The sequence below is a fragment of the Rosa chinensis genome, chromosome 4 (genome assembly GCF_002994745.2).
Source record: "Rosa chinensis cultivar Old Blush chromosome 4, RchiOBHm-V2, whole genome shotgun sequence".
Classification (NCBI taxonomy): domain Eukaryota; kingdom Viridiplantae; phylum Streptophyta; class Magnoliopsida; order Rosales; family Rosaceae; genus Rosa; species Rosa chinensis.
Window position 1 is genome coordinate 5,651,495 of NC_037091.1, and position 9,833 is coordinate 5,661,327.

Sequence of the window (9,833 nt, forward strand, 5' to 3'; positions counted from 1 at the left end):
CAAGTGAGTTCCTACGGCATTTGAACCGGAGTAGGAATACAATGAAAGGGAATTTCAGTCCTTGAGCCTTGAACCGCCTTGGACACTACTACCACCAAAGTAGGAAATTTGCATCTATATTATAGGGTTAAATACTGCTTACTCCCTATACTTATCGGGTTTCATCGTTTCAGTCCCTGACCTTCGAATTTCACCTAAAAAGTCTCTGAACTCTCAATTTCGTCTTAATTGGTCCCTGCCTTCAAGCATCCGTCAAAAACTCCGTTATCTTCCCCTAAAAAGTCTATTATACCCTCATTTACTTTATATATATATATATATATATATATATATATATATATATATATTGCTCTTCCTCTTTCTTTCTTTTTTTTTAAAATTTTTCTTCTTCTTTTTACCTCTTCTTCTTCTTCCACGTCTCTCGCCTCCTTCTGTTCACCTCCTCATCAAGATGGTTCCAATCCACAGACCTTCAAGAGGTGAAATGAAAAAAAGAAATAAAAGAGAGAGAAAAAATAAATTTAAAAAAACAAAGTAAGTGAGGCCATAATAGACATTTTCAGCAACTTTAACAGAAAATTTTGACGGCAGGGACCAATTGGGAGGAAATTGAGAGTTTAGGGACTTTTTAGGTGAAATTTGAAGGTCAGGGACTGAAACGATGAAACCCTATAAGTATAGGGAGTAAACAGTATTTAATCCTATATTATATTAGCTTCCGACATATAGAATTTGGGTGAAGGAACCTCCCTTACACCCGACATTCCCATTTATTTAGTTAAACTTTTATTAATTTCTTTGCATTTTTATTAGTTGCTTTACATTTTATTACTTTTTGTTAACCTAAAATCAACTCTCAGAATATTAAACTCCTATACGTTGTAAATAATCATCACTAGGCTCTTAGTTTTGATTAGGCTTTGGTGAAAATCAAAGCCGAGCATTGCTAAATCTTGGTGCCTTAGATTAGTATTTTTATTCACTTTATTTTCCTTTATTTGCTTAGTGATTTTAGTTCCGACTACCCAAGGATTGTGGGTTAGCCACTAATCCCCGTGGAAGTATCTTAACACGATTCGTACGCTTCCGAGAGTATATGCATCAAGTCAGTTAGTTTTGTCCAATATTTTATTACCAAATGCACATTGCTATACTGCTCACTATACATTGTAAAAACCAAGAGCGGCATGGAACGGATGAATATACCTTTACTATTGCAGGTAGTAAGCAGATGTATAATGTACTTTGTATAGTTTGGTAATAGTAACCTGATCAACTAACTGCCTTCACTAAGCAAGGAAGCAATATTTTGGTAATGTCTAATTTTACTTGCATGGTTTTAATTTTAGGTGGGCATTGTATGTTGTGGATGTCATTCTAGAGCAGCTTGCTGGGTTTCTGCTATCCATATCTCTCTATTGAGAGAGTCATGGTACTTTGACGCGATGAAGACTAGGCTCAAACATAGGTTAGAACTGTTAAGGCTTTTATTATAGAACTCTTTAGTTAAGAAAGAGCAATGTGGTTATGGTGAAATGACCCGCAGATTTTTGTCTTAGTGCGTTAGGTATATGATCGAGATAAGATGGTGTTTTTTGGTTCTCTCAATCATAATGTCAACGTTAGGTTTAGAATTGTGGAATTGATAGATTGTATTTTGGATGATAGATGCAATAAAATAATTGGCTTCATTTTGTTGGCTGATTTTAGTCCAATTTTATGGCTTTGATGAAATGGTTGAAAAGCAACATATGCAGGTTTCATAATCTGTTGTATCAACAAAATGGAAACAACATAAACAAACAATAATCACTTGTTTCTACTTACTTCAAACAACATAAAAGTGGACTTGAAATGATTATCAAACAACAGAATTAGGTGGTTACATGTATTGATATTAACACACACAACAGAACTTGACTAAAACAGTGGTTGAAAGTCCAAACAAACGACAGAAAAATGAGACTGAATACTATTTCAGACAACAGAAATTGGAGTCTAGACTATACTCCAAGTGAGATTCAAACAACATAAAAGAACTAAAATTGTAGCTGGAAATCAAATCTAACCACAACAAACACAATTATCTGTAGTACAAACGAATCTCAAACAATATAACTCACAGTATAAATATTGTTGTGTACAAAATCAGTTGACATATAACTGTCATTATGTTTTGAATCAGACAACAGAAGCATCAACTAAGCTTCAATATTGGTTCAATCAAATGACAGAAACAAGTAAAACTCTGTCATGTTAAATTAACTACATCGACCGATATTTTGTTAAACTCGTCGATGAAGTGAATTCCCAACAACATTAATATGTAGTAGTAATATGTTTCAAACGACAGATAGTCCCTAATTTTTCAATATTGGGTACTTCAAGCGATAGTACCTTAAACTGAATCTGTTGTCTGAGTGCATAATCAATGACGGAGAATATCTGTCGACTGAGTGACTTAGAGACGGCAGCCACCTAGACAACAGATTTTTATTTCATCAGACGACATATCATATCTGTCGAATGAAGGCTTTTTTGACATAGTGAATGAGCTCCATCATCCATATCCAATACCACCAAATCCGCTAACAAGTAGAAGTTGTCAACTTTGATTAATACATCTTCACCAACGCCCATAGCTCTAATAATGCTCCGGTTCGCAAGTTGTAAGTATATAGGAGTAGCTTTAATAGGGCCTAGATCAAGTTTCCGGAAAGTCTCAAAAGAAATAATGTTAACACTTGAACCAAGGTCCATCAAAGCTCTATCGAAAGTTTTCTCACCAATAGTGCATGAGATATTGAAGCTCCCCGGATCCTTAAGTTTTGGAAGGATCCATCCTTGCAAGATAGCACTAACCTCCTCACAAATTTCAAACCGCTCATCATTCTTTATCTTCCTCTTATGGGTGCACAAGTCCTTTAGAAATTTGCATAAACTGGCATTTGTCGAATAAGCTCAATCAAAGGTATATTGACATTGACCTACTTTAAGATATCATGCACTTCAGACATTAAACCAACTTTCTTCTTCTTCCCACCCTTCTTCACATTTTCTTTTCTTGGCACATTAGGGTAAGGAAGTTGAGGTTTTGGTGTGCTCAAATCAGGAGGTGGATCAAATGTGAAACTCCTGGTGGTGCCTCTAAGAGTATTCACGGTCCCACTAGGTAGCCCTCAAGGCCTCTCCTAATGATGAATAGACCGGACCATTTCTATCACTAGAGCTACCATGAACATGTAGGTCTTCCTCCTTATTCCTCCCTTCCTTTTCTCTTAAAGTAGATGGCTCAAACTTATTAGGAGTGGGTCTAATGGCATTAAGAACCTTCCTAGAGGTGCCATTGGCCTTAGATGGGTCCCTAGCATTCATGGCCTCACCATCTATTCTAGGGGCCGAGATATCCTCATCCCTAGGAGTGTTATTTCTCAATAAAGCTCTTTCCTTACCACTATCAATCAAACCATACTTACTTGCATCATTTTCAATGGACAAGAAACCATAATCACTATCAGGAATAGCCCCTCCGGAGGGTACATCTTCTTCCCCTCCGGCTACCTTATTCACCCCTTTATTTCTTCCTTTTGCATTCAAAGTCACATCACCCACTCCATATTTACCGGAAGGTACATTTTCTTCTCTTCCGGTCTCATCCTCCCTATAATAAAAAGATTCATGATGTGTATACAATTGATCATCAACAACAACATAGCGAAGAGGTACATTTTCTTCCCTCTTGGTCCCATATGAACGCAAATCATCATCATGCACAAATAAAGGATTTGAATGAAAACTAGAAGATGAGGGCATGTAAACATGATTATCATATACCTTTCCTGAATGTAAAGTGGTTATGGCAATACATTCATGGACTTTTCCTCTTAGTTTGGTCGCGGTTGTGAAGGTAGGGCTCCTTGTGGACGTGCTTCAAGCTCTTTTGACCCAATTGAACCTCTAACTTTCCCACACATTGTACAAGTGAACTTTGACCTTGAGCGAGAATACTAAGAGTTTGATTGGTCTTCGCTTGGCTTTGTGTAAGAGAAGTATTACTTTGAGCTAGGGTGGCCAATATATCATCCCTATGAGACTTCTTTGGCTCCAGTTATGGTGCATGCCTATTTTGAAATCTGGGATGAGCATTTTGTGTAGGATTGACACCTCCAAATGATTGAGAATTTTTGACCAAACCCTTGAGTGTCATGTGGGGCTCTTCCATAAGCATGTGTAGCACCAAAAGATGGCCCTTGGCCTTGAGAATTGTGACTAGATGCTTGCTGCCCATAATGATTTTGTCCACCAAATTGTGTGTTCCCATGGCCGTGGGGACCAAAAGATGAAGAATTAAGGCCTTGATTTCCTCCATATGAGTGAGAACCACCTTGGTGTGCATTAGAGGACCCTCCACCATCTGTCCATGAGAAATTTGGGTGATTACGCCAACCCAAATTATATATTGTGGAATAAGGGTCATTTCGTGGTGGCCTTTGATAAGAACTAACCGCTTTAACTTGCTCCTCAACAAATTCCGGAAATTGTGAAGCCAAGTGACAATCATGAGGAGAATGATGAAGGACTCACAATTCATGCAAAGATATGAAGAACTAACACTCTTGACATGTGAAGAAGAAGTACCATTACCCTTTTGTGCTTGAAGAAGCATCTCAAATTTCTTGTCAATCTTTGCACCAAGCCTTTCAAGCTTAGAACTCATAACTTCATCATTTCTAGAAACATGAGAAATATAATATACACGTCTACCACGAGGCTCCATAGAATTATCACTGCCTCTAGTACCATATGCATGTGAATCACGACCTCTACATGTAGTGTGGTCATCTCTACCTCCTCTTCTCCTTTGATGATTATCCCATTGACCGGATTGTGTAGACACTTCCTCACAAATATCCCAAGCGGCATTGAGACCTTTCTTTAGAAAATTTCCACCCGATACATTATCCAACCTTCTTCTATCATCAATAATCAACTCATTGTAGAAAGACTCACAAAGAAGCCACTTTATAAGTCCATGATGAGGGCAACCTAACTCAATATCCTTGAAGCGCTCCCATGCATCATAAAAAGTCTCATTATCCTCTTGAAAGAACTTGGTCAAGCTATCCCGTATATAAGTAGTCCGATGATGTGGATAATAAGCATTCAAGAAGACTCTTCGCATATCTGCCCTAGAGAGAATGGATCTTGACTTAAGCTTATGAAACCATGTGCGTGCTTGATCTTTCAAAGAAAATGAGAATAATCGAAGCTTTAAACCCTCCAAAGTTAATCCTCCCAAGTGCATAGTGGAACATATGGCATCAAACTCAATTATATGATCATACGGCCTCTCACTAGCCATGCCATAGAAAGTAGGTAGAATAGACAATGAAAAATAAAAAGTACTATTAAAATGAGTAAACTAACCAAAGAAGTGAAAAATCAAAATGGAAAATAAACAACTAGACAAAGAAACAAGAGATGTAAACAAAAATAACGATAAAAGTATGCTAAAAGTTACCCAAAATGCCAATTACCAAGGGATCGATTAAGATCCAAAGACCCTAATCCCCAGCAACAACGCCATTGACTTAATTCATAAACTCTTGCAAGCGTACGAATCATTGTCAAGTAAGGGAATTATTAAAACCTTGATTATAGTACCTCGGGGATTAGGCGTTGGACCTAACGAGGTAATTGGCGGTAGGATACGAAAATAACAAACAAAAAAATATATGAAAAATATATATATTCACAATCAAGGCACCAGGCCTCGGCAATGTTCGGCTTAACTCACACTAAACCTAATCAAAGCCACCAATTTGTAGCCCAAATGAGTTATCCACAATGGAAAGTAGAATTTTGTTCGGAAGTTTTAAATTGAGAATTAACTAAATTAAATGCAAACTAAAATAAAAGCAAACAACTAATTATCAAGCAAGAAATTAAAATTGGAATTCAAACTAATGGAAACATGGGAGTGTCGAGTGATTTACACTAACTATATTGTAAACATCGATATCAATTTCACAAATACATGCATTTCCTATATGTGTCGAGCCCCTATCTAGTACTGGTTAAGTCTACTAAATCGATTATCCTTTCGGTGTATTGACTATGCCGGTTAAGACCACAATCAACTTTCTAATTTGGGCATTACGCCGGTTAAGGTCGCAATATCCAAAATTAGAGGTCTAGAGAGCAAGATAATAGAGACCCAAGCAAGTTTAGCTACAATTAAGCTAGCTAATTGTCACCACACTTAAATCTTAGATGCCACAAGACTAATAAGTTGTCAATTTATCAATCTGTTCATCACAATTGCCCACAACATAATTTCAAAGGGTAACAAAGCCTAGAAACTTGTTTCTAAGGACCAATAAATTCGGATTTAAAGCATATACAATGGAAATTGCACTTATTTCATTTAAAACATCAATATTTACACAAGATGAGTTAGAGTTTCACTACCCTAACTCTCAAAATTGAACTACTCACAATTCATTATCAAATACATAAGAAATTATGAGTAATGATAGAGGAGAGAGAGAGCACAAGCTACGCTCACAAAGTGAGGTGGGTCGTGCGCCGCTATCCATCTCTCTCTCAAAGTGATGGGTATATATATACATATATATATATATATATATATATATACAGATCCTATCCAGAGCGGAGCTCCGCTTTGAAAATTAACCTGTGAAGTTCGAGTTTTCGGTCACTTTTCGGTCGCATATCCACATCTCGACTGTTCAGTTTTTAGGTACTAGTGTATAGATCATCTCTACAAATTTTCAGCCAAATTGATGATCGTTAAGGTATCGAACTCGCTTAAACTAATGGACGGACTGAATCTGTCAACATGAACCGTACTAGCTTTAAGGCAATTATCAATGCCTTAACGATAATCATTTTAGCTGAAAATTTGCAGAGACGATCTATACATATATATACAGATCCAATCCAGAGCGGAGCTCCGCTTTGAAATTAACGTGCGAAGTTCGAGTTTTCAGTCATTTTTCGGTCGCATATCCACATCTCGACCGTTCAGTTTTTAGGTACTAGTGTATAGATCGTCTCTGCAAATTTTCAGCTAAAATGATTATCGTTAAGGTATCTAACCCGCTTAAACTAATGGACGGACTGAATCTGTCAACCTGAACTGTACTAGTTTTTGTACTCTAGACCCTAACAGAGCCCATGAGGATGATGCACTTTTTAAGTTTTTATTAAAACATTCTACATTTAAATAACTAACATAATTATAGAGGGGCGAAATGTCCTAATTAAAAATTGAATTTTCATATTACATAAATTGAATATTTAACATAACCTAGCGCTATGTTAGGTTTGAGCACAATTGGGTCCATTTACATTCGAAGCAATAATTACAGGGGGATTTGCGCCAATGTCACCACCCAAGGCCGGCAGGATCTGATCTCGCAGAACAAGCCCTCAATTGTGCCTTTGCCTAAAACTCAAGATAGTCAAGCAATGGGATTTAGAAACCTATGGGATTTAGAAACCTTACTCATAGGCTTTCCTGGGTTGACAATGTTGACCATCATGTCCATAATTCTTGACCTCATTTCACCAATGATGGCAATTGACGGGATTTTTGGGTCATCCTAGGGCTACATACAAACATATCTCTACTAAGAAATGAAATTCTCTTTCTAATTTAACCTAAAAATTTCTAATTTAACAGACTTTGTTTTGCTCAAATGCTTATTGGATGACCCAAAATATACCAAGGATGTTATCTGGCACTACAATGCATGTCTCCATATGGGATGAATAGTTTTTTTTTACCAATTAAACAAAAAAAGGGGGATAGAAGGGATTCAAACTCTGAACTTCAGTATATGGTCTTTTGACCGGTAGTACTACCAAGTTTATGAGACCAGATAAGTAGCACAATTCATACATTACTTCTTATGTATAGACAAGTAAATTTGGTTTTGGTGAGACAATGTCATGTTGCTAGATAGATGACTGAATACAAGGAAGATATAAGTGGAACTAGGCCAGACCTTGGCTCTCTGGGTAGATCAAAACGGTGTAAGCTGTGGATTTAAATATGAGAATGAATAAAAAGCAGGCGCTCACTTACGTACTCGTAAAAAAACATGTTTGTATAAAAGAAGTATATTGTCATAACTCATAAGGGCGGATCATTTAATAGTAAGTGCAACACTCCTAAATCATATCTTGAAGGGGCACTTTGTTGTACTTCATTTGCATCTTCTCTGACAAAAGAGACTATATATAACATGATATTTAACTAGCTGTATGAAAATACAATGATTCTGAGTGATAAGAAAGTCATTGAGAATGGATGGAGAGTTAGAAAATCTAGTACATTTTACGTTACATGGGATTCTGATATATATTGGATGTCGGCTATGTTAAAAGGCTCCTAGAGAAGGCCCATACTGTCCATGCCACTATGACCGTATTGTCCCTCTTAGTTCTTTAAAGGCTTGCTATCCATATACGTGGGAGGATACACATCAAAAGTTGGTCTTCTCTAACCTGATCTGATATTTTTGTATAGGCCTGCACTTAAGGGTCTGGGATGAGGACTAGCTCGGCCTGTTTTTTGACGCATACGCTTTTTGGGATCCAATGGTCGGTCTAACCAGGTATTAGTCTGGCTCTAGGAGGTCTTCAGCTGAAAACGTTCAAGTATATTAAGGAGTGTTCTAAAAATCCCACTGGGCGGCTAACTAGGTTCCGCCTTAGCGCTAATTTAAGAAAAAGATGATGTTCATAATATATAACTCTGTTAACTTTTCAAGAGTATTTTCGTCCCTTCACTTGAACCCTAATCATTTCCCCCTAAATCAATCTCCAGAACCTTAATTTCGTTGAAGACAGCTACGAGCAGTGGTGTGGGAGATGCCGAGGAGCTGGACGTACGGGGTTGTCCTGCAGCGCCTCCGCTATGACAGTGGCTTCTTGCCTCGTCGGACGGGCCATGGTGATGCACTGACTGGTTTTCTTTTCTTCTCAGGTGGTGGTGACTGGTGACGGCTGCTGCGGGGTTTATCTTTTGGTGGTCGGCGGTTGAGCGGTGGGTGGGAATGCAAGTTTGGTTTCTGCAGATGAGGGTGATAATTAATCGAATTGGATTGGTAGAGGGGATATTAATTGCTGGAATCTGGGCTACTGATGGGTGGACATGGTGGCTAATAAAGTAATAATTTTGTAATTGGGTGGACCGGTTTTGGAATTTTTGCTTTGACAATTGGTGTTGATGAAGATTTTCCAGCTGAATGGTGGTTGTAATTGTTGGTTGTAAGAAGAAGAAGAGTGCCCGTTCACAACTCTCTCTCTGTCTCTCTCAATTTGATCTGGGTTCATCTGCAATTTCTATCCAATTTAATAACTGAGTTTTCTCTCTCTTTCAATTTTATCTGGGTTCATCTTCTTTTAGCAACTAATATCGATCATGATCATGATTTTCTCTCTTTTTTTTCATCTCTTCATCATTTCTCACCGCCCCTCTCTCTCTTTTATTTTTGATCTCTAAAGGTTTCACTTTTTCTGCCATTGACGATGGCTTTCCCCCATCTGTTCAATTCTTTTGTTCTTTAATTTATTTTTTAGTCCTAATAGGCTTCCTCCCAAATTTATGATGACATGATTAATTAGAATTTGAAAAATCACAGGCCGGGTGGAATTCTTTTCATGCTTCTGGTATCAACATCTCCTTGTTTATGCCCAAAAGCTTGACGCTATCAAGAGCAGTAATCCAAAATTCCAATACTGCAATCGATGTCGAAGAACATTCTTCCTCCAACCAAATCGATTTCCACCTTGCTGCAATG

General features: G+C 37.6%; 1 long non-coding RNA gene and 1 pseudogene across 1 annotated transcript; both read left to right on the top strand.

Moving 5' to 3' along the window:
- The first annotated feature begins 5,027 nt into the window (after positions 1 to 5,027).
- On the top strand, positions 5,028 to 5,140 carry LOC112201277 (annotated as a pseudogene).
- A 3,364-nt stretch (positions 5,141 to 8,504) lies between these two features.
- Positions 8,505 to 9,329, top strand: LOC121052409. Its single transcript, XR_005808974.1, has 2 exons — positions 8,505 to 8,645; positions 8,858 to 9,329. It is a non-coding gene; the product is annotated as an uncharacterized LOC121052409 (long non-coding RNA).
- Positions 9,330 to 9,833: the final 504 nt, after the last annotated feature.